The sequence below is a fragment of the Rana temporaria genome, chromosome 4 (assembly GCF_905171775.1).
Source record: "Rana temporaria chromosome 4, aRanTem1.1, whole genome shotgun sequence".
NCBI lineage: Eukaryota > Metazoa > Chordata > Amphibia > Anura > Ranidae > Rana > Rana temporaria.
Window position 1 is genome coordinate 347997694 of NC_053492.1, and position 19221 is coordinate 348016914.

The 19221-nt window shown below is 42.1% G+C and overlaps 1 long non-coding RNA gene across 1 annotated transcript; it reads left to right on the top strand.

Moving 5' to 3' along the window:
- Positions 1-2435: 2435 nt before the first annotated feature.
- On the top strand, positions 2436-3112 carry LOC120935419. Its single transcript, XR_005748471.1, has 3 exons — positions 2436-2533; positions 2757-2862; positions 3030-3112. It is a non-coding gene; the product is annotated as an uncharacterized LOC120935419 (long non-coding RNA).
- The last annotated feature ends 16109 nt before the right edge of the window (positions 3113-19221 follow it).

Consider the following 19221-nt stretch of genomic DNA (forward strand, 5'->3'; position numbering starts at 1 on the left):
AACCCCTTTGATGTGTAACCTTGAATGCCTGTATGTAAACCTATATATACTGTGCCTTTCATATACCACAATATTTTACAATACCTACATATCTATATTAATATTACAACAACATGATTTTGGAGGGTTCCTCAATTCAATTACCAAACGGCCAGAACCATAAGATACCACAGCATATTAACTGCCAAACGAAGGGTGTCATTTATATTATTTTCTGCCAATGCGGCAGTTTTTATGTTGGCAAGACTATACGGTGTTTCTGGAAGAGAATCAAGGACCATGTATATTACGCCACCAGTGGGTTGCTAAATACCACAATGGGCCACCATGTGGCGTTTAGACACAAATATGAGCCTTCCCTCTTTAAGTTCTCAGCCTTGGAAAGTGTGTTTGAGGATCCAAGGGGGGGCAACTTCGATCAGAAGGTCCTACAGTGTGAAGCTAAATGGATATATCGGCTCCGAGCCAATTATTTCCCAGGTCTTAATGAAGCCATTAGCTTCAAACCATTTCTAAAGATCTGACCTATATAGCTGGAATGCCTAGTTTGCCAACGGGGTTCCACTCATTGCAAACTCACCCCACAGTCCTTGGAGAAACGGCATTGCACTGTCACGAATACTCGTGTCTGTGTATATGGCTTGTTTGGAATCTTGGGAAACATTCAAAAGTGCAAATGATATATGAGGGAGGGAACTCCATTCATACTATAGGTATAACCCCTCCTTTTTTGGAGTTAATATCTTTGCCTATAGACAAAAGTATACCAAAACTACTCTGATCTAATACCCATCAGGAAGTATGTTTTTTAATTTAGATTATTAAGTATTTTTCTCTTACTGTATAACATTGGCATGTGTGTGGTACATTTGTGTGATCTACGTGGCCCCCAGTACACGGTGGTGGAATCCTGCATCCAGGATGTATAAGCCTACTAAACAATATATAATCTTTTTTGATATCTACCAAATCCATGGAGATATTTTTCTTTCTTTGTTCACTCTTGCTTCTTTTATATAGGGGGGTATAACCCTGGCTCTGCCAGATCGCTTTAGCCTATTTGGAAGGTGCTATTGCTGTGTCTCCTTTTGCGCTTCTTACTTTTCTGTATTACGCCATTCTAAGGGTCTCTTGTCCCCCTGACGCCATAGTTTTATTGCTTTATTAGCAATGATTCCTTAGAATTGAGTTGCAGGTCCAGGATGGCATATGTATGTTTGTGATTTACCGACACCCTCTTCCAGTCGCAGCTCTGCTGCTTTGAATCTATTCTGCCCTCTGCTATGTTGTTGTGGGGCTGATGGGATTGCTTTTGCAAGCATCACTGTGCTAAATAGGGGATGCTTTGCTTTTCCTGGCCTTTATTCTTATTATTTGACCAGAAAATGATTTACTGTAGCAGTGGTTTCTTATCACCAGGGTTTTAGGAACACACTACCAAATGGTATTGTGTTGAGCGGTCGTCTCGTTTTTTCATTGGTTGACCTGTTTTTGGCCATCTGTATGGTGCTGGGACATGTGGACAGTTCCTTCCTTTTTTTTTTTTTTTTTTTGCTGCTGGGACTCAGAATGTCCCTTAATATTTAGCCGCCTGCTGCTTTACCTATACTTCTATGTTACACCCTGACACGCCTCTTTTTACGCCCACAGTGTCTGCCTTGTATCTATGATACTAACTATACATGCCCTGCCCCCCTGTATACACGGCGATACCCGGCCAATCAGGGATTCGTGCACTTCCTTGGCGCCTCCCACTTGGGCTGCTGTATTCAGTTCTTACATTCTATCTATATGGCGAGATCTGGCCAATCAGGGCTGGTTCTGGCCTCCTGGTGCCTCCCACTTGGGCTGTCCAATCAAGCCCTTCCTACTCTCAGGGAGCACAATGTATTCATACGGCACTTGCTGATGATGTCATCAAGCCAGCATGCAATTCCCCAGTGTATTTAAACCCAGCTGTACAGATCAGCTGTGTACTCAGCACAGGCTGTGACCCTGGGGCATACACGGACGCTACATGCACACAGTAAGTACCTGCTGACCGCCCTTAATCTCCCTAATCCATTTTCATATCCCCTGGATGTCTATTGAAAACGGTGCTCTGTTTATTATATGTCCACAGAGGTGTTTGCAAGACGATCTCTGTTACATGGGAGATGCTGTTCCTTTATTGATGGATGGCCTTATGTTTGCCTCTGTGAGCTGTCTTTTGCCCCAGCTTTAGGTCCCCTAGTGGATTTTTAAGGTATTTATGTCTGGCATTTGCTATATGTAATGGTTCAAAGACATTGTCTAATATTTAGATACGTCTCCGCCTGACGTGGACTTCCAATATATTTATTTTATTTATTACCTTTTCTCCCCCTTTCTTCTCTCATTTTCTTCCTTTTTTCTTTGCATCCATGTGTTGCCTTTCCACTCTGAATAGGGATTCGTTTACCTGCATCTCTATCCCCGACACGTCTTCTTTTGCCTGGGGACTGTAATGTGTATTTGCTCATGTCATTATTGACATATTTGGCCTGGACCTGCGGTATGTTTCCAATCAACATGGTTTACTTGTTGCCCTATTATATATTATAGGATGTAAGACTTTGCAATTTATTTTATTTTCTTTACTTCTCTTTTTTCTCCATGGACATATATACGCATGTAGACATATATATATATAGGCGTATATTATAATGCTTAAGGTTATACATATATTGTTAGCGTAAATATGCGCTTATTGCTTTTTTCCTCCCCCTCTTTATCAGATCATCGATCTCTAAACATATTTTTTGTACTATCTACTACCATCGGTATATATTTCATCTATCATTGGAATCTTCCTGGATGATTATATCCACCGCTGTGTATCAGGTGATGTAGCAACATGTTGTAACCCATATGTATTGCAAAAAATTGTGTGTTTTTTCGCTGGTTTTAATCAATTGATAAAGATATATGTTTTAGGAATTTTTTCTTTTATGTAAATATCATCATTATCATTTTTTATGCTGTACTAATATGATGTGTATTATTCACAGATTGTGAAAATCATGGCTACATAGTAGCAATAATCCTGTTCATTTCGTCCTGAAGAAGCCCCACTGTGAAACGCGTAGGCGACTTCAATAGGATTCTTTCACTATTTTCTTGTTCTGAATGGTTGTATTGTGATTGTTATCAGTTGCATTCCATTATACCATTGTTAGTGTACATTTTGTAAATTTATGTAATAAAATATATATTTTTTATACTTCCACGAGCCTCAAAGTCCGATTTTGCCCACTCTTCTTGAAGGGGTACTGTTCTATATTCTTATCATTACGGATGCGGCCAATGTGAGTGCTTTCCTTGTGTATCTTGTCCTCCCTCCCTCTCCCTCTTTCCTTTGTCTTTTCCTTTCTGATCATCCCTAGTTTTGTGTTTTTCCTTCCCTTCCCATCCCCCTCCTTCTTTTGTTTTCATTGTTAAAAGGGAAGCATGCCTCCCTTCCCCTTTCCTCACTCTCCTCTTTTCTACTGGACTTTCCTTCATTTTCCCTTTTCAAAGTTTCCTTCTTCTCCCTTTGCTATGTTCTATGCATTCAATCCATATCTTTATTAGGCCATCAGGTATAGACCGGGCCAAGATTGTCATCATTGAAACATTATATTTTTTTCACGTTACCTTCTATTTCTGTTAACTTTAAACAATGTACCTTGCCTGATAGGGAAACCCCTGACCACAAAACGTTGCTGGCCTATGTCAAGGCAATATAAATTTGACATCCTGACTATAGACAGCCTATCCACGCAGGAACATTTATTTCGAAAGGCAAATTTTGGTCAATTTTATGTGGGTTTGTTACTTGTATGTTTGTATAACACATGCCTCTATATACCATTATGTACTTTTTTGCCTTATTTCTTGTTTGCCTATGTTTGCCAATGTAAAAAAAAAATGTGTTATGTTGGATTACATGCAAATAAAAGCTTTTGTAACATAAAAGGGAAGTATGACGAGAACAAATGCATGTACCTTTACTCACACCACCTAATGAGAAGTGTAGGCATACAGTAAAATGTAGGTTGATTATGTTAATTGTAGTCTATTATGTAGTCTACTATTCTACTTTCAGCTGAAAAAAAAGCCAATATATTATATGTTCCATACATTCAGTTATATGTGTAGTGTTTATCTTTAAATAATCTGAGATTTTACTTTTGTGTGTTAATATTAGTTCATGTATGTTTTGGCATTGTTTTAAAGCCAGTGGCCCCGATTCAGTTAGAATGGAGCAATATTTGCGTGGGCAAAGAGCAAAGATTTTTCTCTGCGGCCACGCAAATATTTCCATTTGCCCAGCGATTCACGGAGCAGTAGCTCCGTAAATTGCGCGGGCGCTATGCTAATTAGCCCTGCGTAAGGGCGCCTAATGTAAATGATCCCGCCGGGGGCGGGAATCATTTAAATTAGGTGCACTCCCGCGCCGAGCTAACAGCGCATGCTCCTTCGGGAAACTTTCCCGACGTGCATTGCGGCAAATGACGTCGCAAGGACGTCATTTGCTTCTAAGTGAACGTGAATGGCGTCCAGCGCCATTCACGGTTCACTTACGTAAACGACGTGAAATTTAAATTTCACGGGCGGGAGGCGCAGCTATACTTTAGCATTGTCTGCGCCTGCTATTAGCAGGAGCAGCCTTATGCTAAAGGCGCCGTACGGAAACTCCGTACCTTGCGTACGCAGGGCCCGCGCAACTTTTGTGAATCGGTGGTAGTATGCAATTTGCATACTACACGCCGATCACAAAGGCCGCGCCCCCTAGCGGCCAACGCAAGAATGCAGCCTGGGATGTGAAGGCATAAGGAGGCTTATGTTTGTCACATCCTAGGCTGCATTCGGTGTAACGAGGTTCCTGAATCAGGAGCATTTGTTACACCGGGGCAAGTAAGCACTTGCGCCGCGCAACTATGGTTGCGCGGGCGCAAGTGCTTCTTGAATCTGGGCCAATATTTTTAAATGAATCTCTAAGCCTTTTGTTTTCCATTCTTGATCCAGTTTGGGGAAGACAAGAAATAATGGGAGCAGTTGTCACTTGGAAAAGAAGATACAGACAGTTAATATACCCCGTTGCACTGAAGAAAAAAAAGTTGTTTGTTTCCGTCTGTGCCCCTACTGGAGATATTTTCCATTAATACCTTCCCAACTTCTACATCATTGGTGCTCAACCTGTGGGCCTCCAGCTGTTGCAGAACTACAAATCCCATGAAGAATTGCAAGGCTGACAAGCATGATTCCCAAAGACTAAGGCATGATGGAAATTGTAGTTCTGCAGCAGCTGGAGGGGCAGAGGTTGAGCACTCATGTCCTCTCCTTTATGAAAAAAAGTATTTTTCTGATTGCAAAACTGTCCTACTACTGATTGACCACTGGAAAGGTCTAGATTCCTGTAGGCAGTGTTGGAGAAGCAACATGTTAGTGAGATGTCTGAAATGACTACATGCATAAAAGAGTTAAATTCTATCCCTTGATTCTTCACAAAAATTTGAAAGATCATAAATAATCCAAGTTCTTATATTCACTAATGTTTCAATGGTCTACAGCCCACCTTTATTAAGCCAAAAACATAATTAATGCTCTAAATACCCCAAATACCCCACCAAATGTGAATTCACACCCGATTAGTGACATCATAACTAACATTGACACTTCAAAAATAATTAAAAAGTCAGAAGAAAGACATCAGTTTATACAAAAGTCAGAAAAAATCGGAATCCCACCTAATATTAATGTGTAGTATTCACCCTATATATACGGGTGGGGAATCAAAAAATATTAGGCAAGCGTAAAAAACTAAAAACTAAGGATTCTACACACTATAGAGTTAACTACATAATTTATTACATCAAAAGGTTATACAAATATTTCTAGCACAAACCTCAAGATCCTCACATATCCACAACCCCCCAAAGAAGATTTCTATACCCTCCCTTACTAAAGACCTCTAAGTACTATCTCGTTCCTAAAATGGGGCAGTAATCAACTTTGTGAGTAAAAAAGACATGTAACACACTACCCCATAATGGAACTGAGCTACACTGCCCATTATATGGCCACACTCTACTAGACCCACAGGAAAATCTGCACTGTCATAAGTCAGTGAGTCATGAAAAAAAAGGGGCTGATCAAAATATATTTATAGGAATAGACACACTGATATTCGATCGATGTCAGTTCACCCAATATCCAGCTTAATACACACTAAGACAGGTAAGATTCAACCAAATAAATGATCAGTCCCGACTACTATTGCTTGAAACAGACTATCCATTTGGGAAGAAGGAATGCTGAAGTACAGAGATGATTGAAGCTAGAAACAAATACTGTATGAGGTCAAATGTCCATACACTGCACTTGGAAGGTTGCCAGAGTATCAGGTGTGATCAAGCATAACAGTATGAGGGAGATCCCGCAGCGTGCGGGTAATTCCAATCGATCACAAATGTAGACAGAACTTCTCACAGCTTCAATATGCCCAGTGTACTTACAGACCTCACAGATCGTCGTTCACAGACTTCCACAGATGGATAACGAAACAGGCCATCCAGTATACTACTCGTATATACGGTTCTCCTGTAGGTGATCTCCTTGGCTATGATACTCCTATCTGTGCTGATGAGCTAGTGTACTCCAGTATAATCAGAGGGGGCTGCTCTCTTGAATCCACAGAGGTGGTTAGATGGACTTTTCCAGTCAGTGCATTAAACACTCAGGTTTAAAGTCCCTGAAATTCACAGTGGTTTGGCCAAATAAAGGGGGGGGGGGCATGTCCCAGCATCAAAAGTATACATGTTTCGTACCTATACACCAGAGTTATATAATATTAATATACTGTATATATGCCAGGATAGATGATCCATACACAAGTAGTTGACTAGATTCGTTTATTATAATCAGTCAGATATTTAGAACACAGACTAAGGCGGTATTGCTACTTCAGATCTTAACCACTGTATACAAACCGTAACAATGTAACAAAAAAAAATAGTGATAAAACGTAACAAACGACTTAAAAGAGAGAAATTTTCACGAGGGGAGAGGGCAGGACACCAATCTGACTGAATGGATCAGATATTAGATAGAAAGGGGCAAATGTATGAATTACAGGTCAGTTAGAAAGTGCTTCCGCATGTTACAGGAAACATTGTAAGGATAGATCACTGTTTAACCCAAGGGAATCTAATTGGAAGATCAATTTTGCTTCCTTCTGTAATAGAATTTTATTCCAATACCCCCTCCTATTAGAAAGCTCCAGTTATAAATGATCATGCATTGAAATCCTGCTGTTGATGCTTCATGCGTATCGCCGGAAATGAATAGCCATTTGTGATGTATCATTCTTTATGGATATGCTAGTGAGATGTTCTCCCATTCTTTTGCGGAATTCACTAATAGTTTTTGCTACATATATTTTGCCGCATGGGTGAATAATTTCATATATAACATATGTAGTGGAACAATTTACAAAGGATTTGATTTTATACATCCATTTCCCAGTAGAGTCTTTAAAAGTATTGGTTTTCATAACAAACTTGCACATGCTGCAGTGTCCACATGGGTACATGCTCAATATACGAAAAAGGTGGGGTGGGGTTGGTTTTCCCCCCACAATGAGTGTACTCACTGTGGACTAGGGCATCCCATATTGTAGGTGCACGTTTAGCTAGCAGATTTGGATGAGGACCCAATATCTTTTTTAGTCTGTTATCCAACATAAGGAGATTAAGTGCATGCATCCCTAGCACTTTTTATTACAGAGAGTACCATTTGTCCCAGTGAGTACCATAGGTGGCCACCAGTCCCACCCGATCCATGTTCACTTTTTCTTGTTTCTCATCTTCCATTTCTAAACTCAATATTTTTCCTCACCCTTTTTTTAATGCTTTTAGTTTGGCCTGTCTAATAATGGAGTTGGAGTATCCATGTTTTTAAAAATCTCTGACTCAGTTCTCTACTCTCCTTGTGAAAGTCTTTAGTATGAGAACAGTTCCTGTGAATTCGCAGGAACTGTCCTGTGGGGATGCCTCTAATCAATGGCCATGGATGCTGGCTGGTGGCGTGGAGGAGAGTGTTCCCAGCTGTGGGCTCTCTATAGGTACTGGTCACAATCCTTCAGTACCCATTAGCGACCTTCCAAGTAATGATGTTACATCAGAGCATAATAAACTTGTACTAGTAAGTGTATTAGAAAACAACAGATGTATGAAACATAAATCATTCGACTAATTTGATACAGCAATGGAAAAAGTGCACAAATAATTGTGCTACACAAGAGCATAATAAATTGATACATTGCTGCATACTGTACAAAAAGACACCAGTGTGTTAGTAAGTTTATTATAAAGCTAAACACTACAGTGAATTGGATGAATCACACATACACGGGACCTTTTGTTAAATATGATGGCAGAGCAACTGGCCAAACTGGAAGTAATGAGAGAATAATACAGGTAGAGGTACCCTGGCATCTGAACATCAACAATAGCTGAGAATACTGCTATGACCAAACATACAACATAAACCATCATGCAGTTCTAGCCCAACGGTTGCCAAGAAACAGCAAATGCCTTTAAAAACACATATGGGGCAAATTTACATTAAACTAGTTGTAAACCTCAGACATGAAATATGAACAATGTATATCCCTCTATAGTGTATACTTGTCACAGTTAAGAGCACTGAGTGTCACTTTTGTCTGTGGCTTCATTCCTCTGCTATCAGTGCTGCTTTCTCCTCACTGAGCTCTGCAGAGTGTAACATCAGCCCCTTTTTTCTAAACTCTGAGGCCCCATACACACCATAGAATCTATCCGCAGATAAATCCGTGCAAACGGGTTTCAGCGGATAGATTCTATGGTGTGTACACTCCGTGGGATATTTATCCGCAGATAAATCTCCCCTGGGATGGATTTCCAGCAGATGGATATTTGCTGACATGCTCAACAAATCCATCTGCTGGAATCCATTCCAACGGATGGATCCGCTCGTCTGTACAGACTTACCGGATCCATCCGTCTAAAGGGATTCCCCGCACGCGTCATAATGACTTGACGCATGCGTGGAATTCCTTATATGACAGCGTCGCGCCCGTCGCCGCGTCATAATAGCGGCGACGGCGCGACACGTCATCGGCAGAGGATTTCAGCGCGGATTTCAATGCGATGGTGTGTACACGCCATCGCATAGAAATCCTCTGAAATCTTTGAGAGGATTTATCCGCGGATACGGTCCGCTGGACCGTATCTGCGGATAAATCCTCTCGTGTGTATGGGGCCTCACATAAGCTTTATATTTCAGCACTTTCAGCAGGTGTAGAGAAGTGAGGGCTGCAGATAGACAGGTACAACTTATGTAGTAGGATTTGTTTCATTTTTGGGTATCACCTGAGGCCAGGCACTTCATAGTTACATTGTAGGTGAGGTTAAAAAAAAGACACAAGTCCAACCTATGTGTGTGATTATAGGTCAGTAGTACATTGTATATCCCTGTATGTTGTGGTCGTTCAGGTGCTTATCTAATAGTTTTTTTAAACTATCGATGCCCCCCACTGAAACCTTCACCTGTGGAAGGGAATTACACATCCTTGCTGCTCTTACAGTAAAGACCCATCTACTCAGTTTAAGGTTAAACCTCTTTTCTTCTAATTTTAGTGAGTGGCCACGTGTCCTATTAAACTCCCTTCCACAAAAAAGTTTTATCCCTATTGTGGGGTCACTGGTATGCATTCACAACCTTTCTTCATAACTAATATCCTCCAGACCCTTTATTACCTGTGTTGCCCTTCTCTGGACTCTCTCCAGTTCCATTACATCCTTCCTGAGGACTGGTGCTCAGAACTGCACAGCATACTCCAGCTGAGGCGGACCAGAGTCTTGTAGAGTGGGAGAATTATAAATGTATCCCTGGAGTTAATTCCATTTTTAATGCATGTCAATATTCTGTTTGCTTTGTTAGCAGCAGCTTGGCATTGCATGTTATTGCTGAGCCTATCATCTACTAGGACCCCAAGGTCATTTTCCATCCTAGATTCCCCAAAGGTTCACCCCCTAGTAAGTAGAGTGCATTCATATTTTTGCCACCAAAATGCATTATTTAAAAATGTTCTCATTTGCCATGTAGTTTCCCACCCCATTAATTTGTTCTGATCTTCTTCCACATCCTCCGGAGAAGTTATTGCCCTACTTAGCTTAGTGTTGCCTGCAAATTCAGAGATTGAGCTGTTTAACCCATTCTCCAGGTCGTTTATGAACAAATTAATAGGATTGGACCCAGCACAGAACCCTGGGGGACCCCATTTCCCACCCCTGACCATTCTGAGCATTCCTCATTTATCACCACCCTTTGAACTCACCCTTGTAGTCAGTTTTCAATCCATGTACTCACCCTATGGTCCATGCCAACTGACCTTACTTTGTACAGTAAACGTTTATGGGGAACTGTGTCAAATGCTTTTGCAAAATCCAGATACACCACGTCTACGTGCTTTCCTTTATCTAGATGGCAGCTCACCTCTTCATAGAAGGCTAATAGATTGGTTTGGCAAGAACAATTCTTCATAAATATAAACTGATTACTGCTAATGAATGCGTTTTCATTACTAAAATCGTGTATATAGTTGCTTATCATGCCCTCCAAGAGCTTGGATACTATTGATGTTAGGCTAACTGGTCTGTAATTCCCATAGATGTATTTAGGCCCTTTTTTAAATATTGGTGCCACATTGGCTTTTCTCCAATCTCCAATATGCTGGTACCATTCCAGTCAGTAGACTGTCAGTATAAATTAGGAACAATGGTCTAGTAATTATTTGACTGCGTTCCATAAGTACCCTTGGATGCATGCACTTAACTTAATGTTAAGTTTCCCAAATCAATTTTTAATACTGTTCTCTCTTATCCATGAGGGTGCTTCCTGTGATGTGTCATGAGAACAAACACTGCAGTTTTGGTTACTGAATCCCCCCGACTCCCTCGTGAAGACTGAGGCCTTGTACACACGATCAGTCCAAACTTATGAAAACAGACTGAGGTTCAGTTTCATCAGTCCAAACCTACCGTGTGTATGGCCCATCAGACTTTTGTCCTTCAGTCCAAAGTTTTAGAACTTGCTTTAAAATCGGACTGATGAACTGATGACCGATCGGTCAAAACCGATGGTTAGTATGCAAAAGCAAAAACCTGCGCATGCTCAGAATCAAGTCAACGTATGCTTGGAAGCATTGAACTTTGTTTTTTTCAGCACGTCGTTGTGTTTTACGTCACCGCGTTGGACTTGATCAGATTTTGAACTGATGGTGTGTAGGCACATCAGACCATCAGACCATCAGACTTTAGCCTTCAGTCCGTTTTCATCTGATAGACTGATTGTGTGTACAGGGCCTGAGGAGAAGAATAAATGTAATACCTTTGCCATCTCCCCATCCTTTGTAACCAGATGTCCTTCCTCATTCTTTATGGGGCCAATATAGTCTGTCCTCCCTTGTTTACTGTTATATACTTATAGTATAGTATAGTAATATAGCCGCCCTAATTGCACCCTTACATATCTTGTTGCATTCTTTGTAAAATCCGAATGCTGATGATGATCCCTCAGCCTTGTATTGTTTGAAGGCCTTCTCCTTTGCTTTTATATACATTTTTACTAGGGATGTCCCGATACCGATACTAGTATCGGTATCAGTACTGATACCGAGCATTTCCCCGAGTACTTGTACTCGGGGGAAATGCTCCGATGCCTCCCCTGATACCTGGGCAGTCAAGGTGATCGGTACAGCAGGGGAGTTGCAAGTCTTCTCCGTGCTGTCTTCTCCCCCCGTACCCCATGCTGTCTTCTCCCTCATGCTGTCTTCTCCCCCCGTGCTCCATGCTGTCTTCTTTCCCGTGCTCTGTGCTGTCTTCTCCCCCGGTGCTCCGTGCTGTCTTCTCCCTCCGTGCTGTCTTCTCCCCCCCATGCTCCATACTGTCTTCTCCCTCCATGCTGTCTTCTCCCCCCGTGCTCCTTGCCGTCTTCTCCCCCTCCGTGCCGTCTTCTCCCCCCTCAGTGCTGCTCTCCCCCTCAATTTCTCAGGATGGAGAGCAGAGGTAGAAGCCGCTAAACTCCACTCCTACCTTTTCCGAATGAACAGAGTCAGTGATCACTGACTCTGTCCATTCACACAACTGAGCATCATAACCTGTTTACGATGCTTCAGTTTATGAATGGAGAGAAGCTTCTCTCCATTAATTTTAGCTGAGGCTGCTGAGAAAGGGACTGGAGAATCTGTGTCCTTAGTCCCTTTCTCTGTCTTAAAGGGGAGATGTCAGAGGTCTGTTAAGAGCCCTGATATCTCTCCAAAGACCCCCAACAGGGCTGATTAAAAAAAAATGCAATAAATATTTAAAAAACATAAAATCTAAATAAAAAAAACACTCTGACATTCCACTCCCCCCCTAAAAAAAATGATCACTAAAAAAAAATATATAGTAAAAAAAAAAAATTGTAAAACAAAACAAAAAAAAATACTGCCACTGTCACATGACATTAAAAAAAAGTATTGGTAATCGGTATCAGCGAGTACTTGAAAAAATGTATCGGTACTCGGTCTCAAAAAAGTGGTATCGGGACAATCCTAATTTTTACATTACAGTTAAGCCATCCAGGACTTTTGGTAAAAGAAGGAGGGTAGGGGGCGCTAGATGAGAATAGTTAAATTACTAGTAGTGCTAAACATTATACATATACAGTATTTGCATATTACATAAATAAATGAGTATAAGATGACTTGAATAAGTCACATGAAGTGAAAAAAAGTACAATCATACCTCTACATATTGTATAAATGCAAGTATTGTGCAATATTCCAGTGATTCCACCAATCATTGTGCAAAAGTCCTTGGCTGGTTTAAAATAAAATAAATATATTGTTGCGTGCTGCGAACAAATCCACCTTCACCCACTATAAAAGAGGATCACCCGACGTGCTCAGAATACGGATGGCACCTTACCAACAGTTGTTGACCCTTTTGTTTAGAAAGAGGTCAATTACAGCTTGTTAACACAAAGTGTACTGCTCCATGCAATTCAGGGATTCCTTATCAAACGCCCATATTCCAGTATCAAACCATGGGATATAAGGATGAAAAAGAGGAAGGACCGCAATAGTGTAATTCTTTTAGTAAAAATAAAATGCCAAATGGCTCCTTACTATTGGCGGTGCCTGTATCCCGACACTTAGGCTGCAGAGCAGAGTGTGTATCTATATGGAGAGATGTCCCCCATAGCTGGAGAAACTGGCATGCCTTCCACCACCAGAAACCAGCTGGACCGGAAGTTCGTGACTGTGAGTGACATGGTTCCGCCTCGACGTACTTTTTGTGTATTACGTCATCACGCTTCCTGATTACGTAATACACGAAACGTACGTCGAGGTGGAAGCTGGTCACGCACAGTCCATGATCAGGTCTGTATTGTTGGTAATCAGTAGTTCTAGTAATACCTTGTTTATAGTTGATGCATATACCATCTGACCCATGTAATTGTCTTGCAAGACATTTAGGAACTGGTGAGCCTTAGACTAATGCGTGGTTCCCTCTGCCCAGTCTATGTCTGGATAACTAAAATCCCCATTATGATATCACTTCCCATCCTTGCTGTTAATCCAAATTGTGATAGGAGGTCCATCTCACCCTCCTCCCTTAGGTTAGGGGGCCTATAGCATACTCCCAGTATTATTTTTCCCTTAGCTTCATCCCTTTGGAGCATTACCCATAAGGATTCCAGCTCCTCCCTAGCTCCCTTATTGATGTCATCTCTCACAATCACTTGTACATTATTCTTGATATATAGGCATACCCCGCCCCCTTTTTTACCCTCCCTAACCCTGTGATAAACGGAATACCCTTGAATGGTTGCCAGCTAATAATGAGAGCTGTTGAACCAGATCTCTAAAATTCCCACAAAATCTAAATCCTCCTCGTTCAACAGTATCTCTAGTTCACCCATCTTGTCCATCAGGCTCCTGGCATTGGTGAACATGCCACGTAGTTTGGACCGATCGCATACTGTCCTCTTATTGGGTGTTCCGAGATTGCAAATAGAACTTTTGACTATACTTACCTTGGGTTTATGTGCTTTAGTCAACCTACCACTAATGCCCCCAAAACGACCCTCTGGAATATGTTCACTGCTGACTATCTCTACCTCTGGACCCTCCCCCCATTGCCTAGTTTAAAAACCCCTCTAACTTTTTGCCCATTTCCACTCCCAGCAGATCTGCACCCTCCTTATTTAGGTGCAGTCCGTCCCTTATATAGAACTGTTGACCGACTTAGAAGTTGGCCCAGTTCTCCAGGAACCCACTATAAGGGTTTAAAACCAGAGATAAAAATCAAAAAAGGGAAATGGTGATGCATTCACCTACCTATGCATCTAACCCACTCCGGCCTAAAACATAACCTTTATTTTATTTTCAATAAAACATATAAAAAATATATTTTTTAAACACACCATGTGGTTGATTTTTTAAAACTGTGCAAAACTCTGACAAGCTGACGTTAGAAGCTGAATGGCTAACATGCACAGCAGCACTAGATTTTGCACTTTACAGTTTTAGTAAATCAATGCCCATGAGTTTGCCTATCTCACAAGCAAATCACCCTTAGGGATATACATATCAATACATAAAGGGGGCGTGGCCGGGCCGTGAGGGAGAATGGATGCCTAACCGCTGAGCTCCTGTCACCTCAGGATAACTTTCTCCCCGTACAGCTCACCCAGCCAAAATTTACAATCGTTACCGACATGGGAACAGCCTCTAGGTCTTCGTCAGCATCTAGATCCCGTTCGCCCAGGCAAAACAGCAGCACAACTACTTTCTCATCCACGGAGAGGTCCCGCACTAACAGGGGAGAGATGGCAGCATCCCATCAGAGGATTACCTCAGGTACCTCACAGACACAGCAGAGGGGCTCTGATGACATTATACTAAGCCCGACACAGACTCCAACGTTAACCCCGAGGGGACCGGAGGCTTCAGGGATACAGGGTGTCGCAACACAAAGATCACTAACTATTGATGACTTAAAAAGTGTGGCAACTGATATTAAAGACGCCCTGGCAGCCGCCATTTCGGAATTGCGGTTAGACCTCCGCTCCCTCACAGACAGAGTATCGCAAACGGAGACTGTTATAGAAGACCATGAATCTGCCCTCAGGCGATGTACTAGGAAGGTGGATGATCACACCCTTCAAATGAGGGATATGAATAGACACATGGAGGACCTCGACAATAGAGGACGACGCCAGAACTTAAGGGTGCGGGGGTTACCCGAATCGGTTGAGGGGGACCTCATCTCTCAATCAGTGGTGGGCCTGTTTAATTCTATTCTTGACAGACCCCCTCAGACTGACATAGATCTCGTCAGAATTCATCGCGCATTGCGCCCTAAAGGTAAAGAAGCAGACCCCCCAAGGGATGTTATCTGTTGCCTAGCTGATTTTAGAATTAAAGAAGATATTCTAAGAAAAGCGCGGGGTAAGCAATTATCCTGTCAGGGAGCACCAATTCAACTTTTCCAAGATCTATCGGGCATCACATTAAAACACCGCAGAGATCTTAGACCCCTCTTGAATGTATTACGTGACAGAAACATAAGCTATAAATGGAAGTTTCCATTTTGCTTATCAGCATCTCATCAGGGTCGCACTGTTCTGTTGAAAGTTCCTGAGGATTTGCCACATTTCTGCGACACTTTGGGGATCCCCTTAATTGCTGTACCGGATTGGTACGCGATGTACCGTCAATCAGTTAACAGATGGCCACCTCAACGTACAGAACCAATGGAGACTCAGTCTACCAACTATCGTCGTCGGCGCTCTCCATCGGAATCTGAACTGCCACCTGACGACAGGGCACCCGGCTCTCAGAGCATAGGATCCACCAGACCAGCTGCTAGAAGAGCTCGAAGAGACCACTGAGACATTTCAGTCATCAAGCCCCGTTGGCGGTTTCCCCTGTTTATCTGTTCTTCGCAATGAAACTTTGACACAAGTTTTGAGAGGTATTCAAAAGTTAATGTATATAGCTCTCATCTAATTGGAATTGTGGGTTCGCTGTCAATGTCATTCTTGGGATAGAGATGAGGGCTGGTAAGGCTTCTGTTTGAGAATGAAAACTGGAATCCCACATCCCTTTTGGCTTACAGCTCATTGAAACCTATTGAACCAGATGACTTCACTCATACTTCTATAGTGGTGAAGACATTATATTATTCAGCTCTGCCATGTTAAACACTTACTGACAAGGCACAATTATATTTCATTACCCTGAGGGTTTCAAGGGTCCCTCATACATATGGTATAGGACCAAAGTACCTTGTATGCTAGGAGTGAATGACAGCATAAAATGAAAATTGTTAAACTATTGTGGTTTAGGAGGTTTTCTTCAAACACAGAATACTGTGTAACGGTGCTTGGTGACATGACTAGTACCAGATCTCCACCTGGAGTCTTTAGCACGGGGCTTCAGGTATTCCACATCTCTGGATGCTTTTATGCCTTGGAGGACCAATGCCATTTATCTATACACGATCCTTCCGGATTTAGCATATTAACTCTGGAATTCCATGATGAACCTAGGAAGAGCACTTAGGATATATTGCCTTACAAAACAGATGGTGGTTGTCCTACTAACGGATAAATCCATAGGACCACATGGATGCACTGCTAAACGAGCCTCTTTGAGTACAGACTTGGCAATGTCTAAGATTTTACCCTTCTTCATTCTCCTTATGGAAGATATTTGCAGTTTCTACACTTGGAATTACATCCTGGAAAACTTGGTCATTCATGAGTCAACTGAACGCGACCTCTCTTACTCCAATGTAACATTTTAGCCTCAACATTAATAGTTTGTGAGGATGTCTTTTCCATTAAGTTTTGATCTTGCTTTATAGATATGATTTAGTGGGGAGGGATGGCTTAGTTCCCTCAAATGTTACCCCTATATGATATTGGCTCAAATAACATGGTGTATACGATATTAATTCTTCGGGTACCACTGGGAAGATGTGAGAGGGTTAGGATGCTTCCTATAGCTCCTATTGGGCAGGGAGTCATCATCTCTAACAAAGCCAAGGGGGGTGGAGATGCTGCCCTACCAGGGGGATTGGGTATTCTTACTTTGATAATAGGTGGGGGGCTCTTTCCCTTACTATACATTACTAGATCCATTGCTGGGGGGATTGAGTTCCATCCTCCCTAGCAATATCTATATTCCATGGGTTACGTTATTCGCCAATAGTTTTAAGATTGGCTGGTTTAGGTTAATTTATGCTAGGGGTTGTCCTGGGGTGGCATGGGTTATTATAGTTATTAATAGTCTACTGTTGATATTACTGATTATACTTTTCGAGTCAATACATTCTGCCTTCGGACTCGGTCCGGCTGACCCCCACACGGTGGGGCCTGGTTGCTTCTATACCCGCTGGTTGCGGTATACCTGATTTGGGTGCACCGCACCCTTTGCCGTTCGGCCTTTTATTTGTTCGGTTGCTTACTGAATCCTGTACTATTATACAATCCTCCACTCCGCGGGTTCTGCAATATTACTCGCTTAATTAGACCTCTTTTCTCATCTTCCTCTACCTTTCCTTTCCACTCCTGCTTCTTTCTTACCCACACTCCTAACCAATAGGGAGAAGATGGTTGACAGAAATAACATAACCCTACGATCCACTGATCAAGACACTACTAATATGAATTTGAAACTATACTCTCTGAATACAAGAGGCTTAAACACACCAGAGAAGCGATCCTTATTACTTTCCTCTTTATGGAAGGAAAGGCCTCACATAGTTTTTTTGCAAGAAACCCATTTCAGGTCAGATAGCATTCCCATATTACGGAGCGTCCATTTCCCGAACGCGTATCACGCCACTAACGGGGTATCAAAGTCGAGAGGAGTATCCATTTTATTGTCTAAACATTGCCCACTTCAGGTAGAGAGCGTTGAACAAGACCCGGATGGGAGGTTTCTTTTCATCAAGGGCAAGATATATAACTCCCCGATGACCATTGCCAATATCTACGCACCGAATACACAACAAGTTAGCTTTTTTAGAGATATTGTTCAAAGACTAACGATGTTTCAATCTGGGATACTGATCTTAGGAGGAGATTTCAATGTCCCCCTGAATCCCCTTCTTGACACATCCAATGGATCTTCTTGTTTGACTTACCGAGCCCTCCGGGCCATTAAAACCCAACTAGACTTGCTGACCTTACATGACACATGGCGTACGCTCAATCCTACGACTAAAGACTACACTTATTATTCACCACTACATACTAAATACTCGAGAATTGATTTTTTTTTTGTAACACAAGAAGACCTGGTCCGACTCTCTGACACGTCAATTGAGCCTATGGTGCTTTCGGATCACCACCCAATCACGATGACGCTATCTTGGAGAGGTCATTCTCCGGGTAGACCAGTGTGGAGGATGGATGATTCCATTTTGCTTGACCCCAGCTGTGCAACTGAAATTTCGGAATGCATAGCCCATTACTTCACCGATAATTCCACAAATGAGGTAGCTCCGGCATCAGTTTGGGCAGCACACAAATGCGTCCTCCGGGGAAAAATTATCTCTATTATGGCCAGACGGCGCAGGCTCAGAACTGCCAGACTTAACGAGCTTTTATCTAAAATAAAGACTTTGGAAGCTGCTCACAAACGCTCTGTAGCGGCGGGTTCCCTAGAGGCCCTATTGGAGGCCAGAAAAGACCTTCAATCTGAACTCCACAAAAGGCTACAATACAAGTTTAACCTAACTCATAAACTTTACTACGAATTTGGCAATAAGTCTGGCAGGTTACTAGCACATGCACTACAAAAGAAAAAAGAAGCCAACACAATCCACTCCATCACCACCCCTACAGGAGAAATTCTCCATAGATCAGACTTGATCGCTAAACAATTTACAGATTTTCTTTCTTCATTATATGACTTACCTTCTCAGTCTGGGTTAGGGATGCCGACGCCCCGGGAAAAACTTTTGGATGACTTTCTCTCTGGGTATGGTCTACCGGCTTCTCAGATTCCTGACCTGTCACATTTAGACGAGCCGGTGTCTATGGACGAAGCATTAAATGCTTTGAAACAGTTGAAGCCGGGTAAGAGTCCTGGCCCAGACGGTTTGACGTCAGGATATT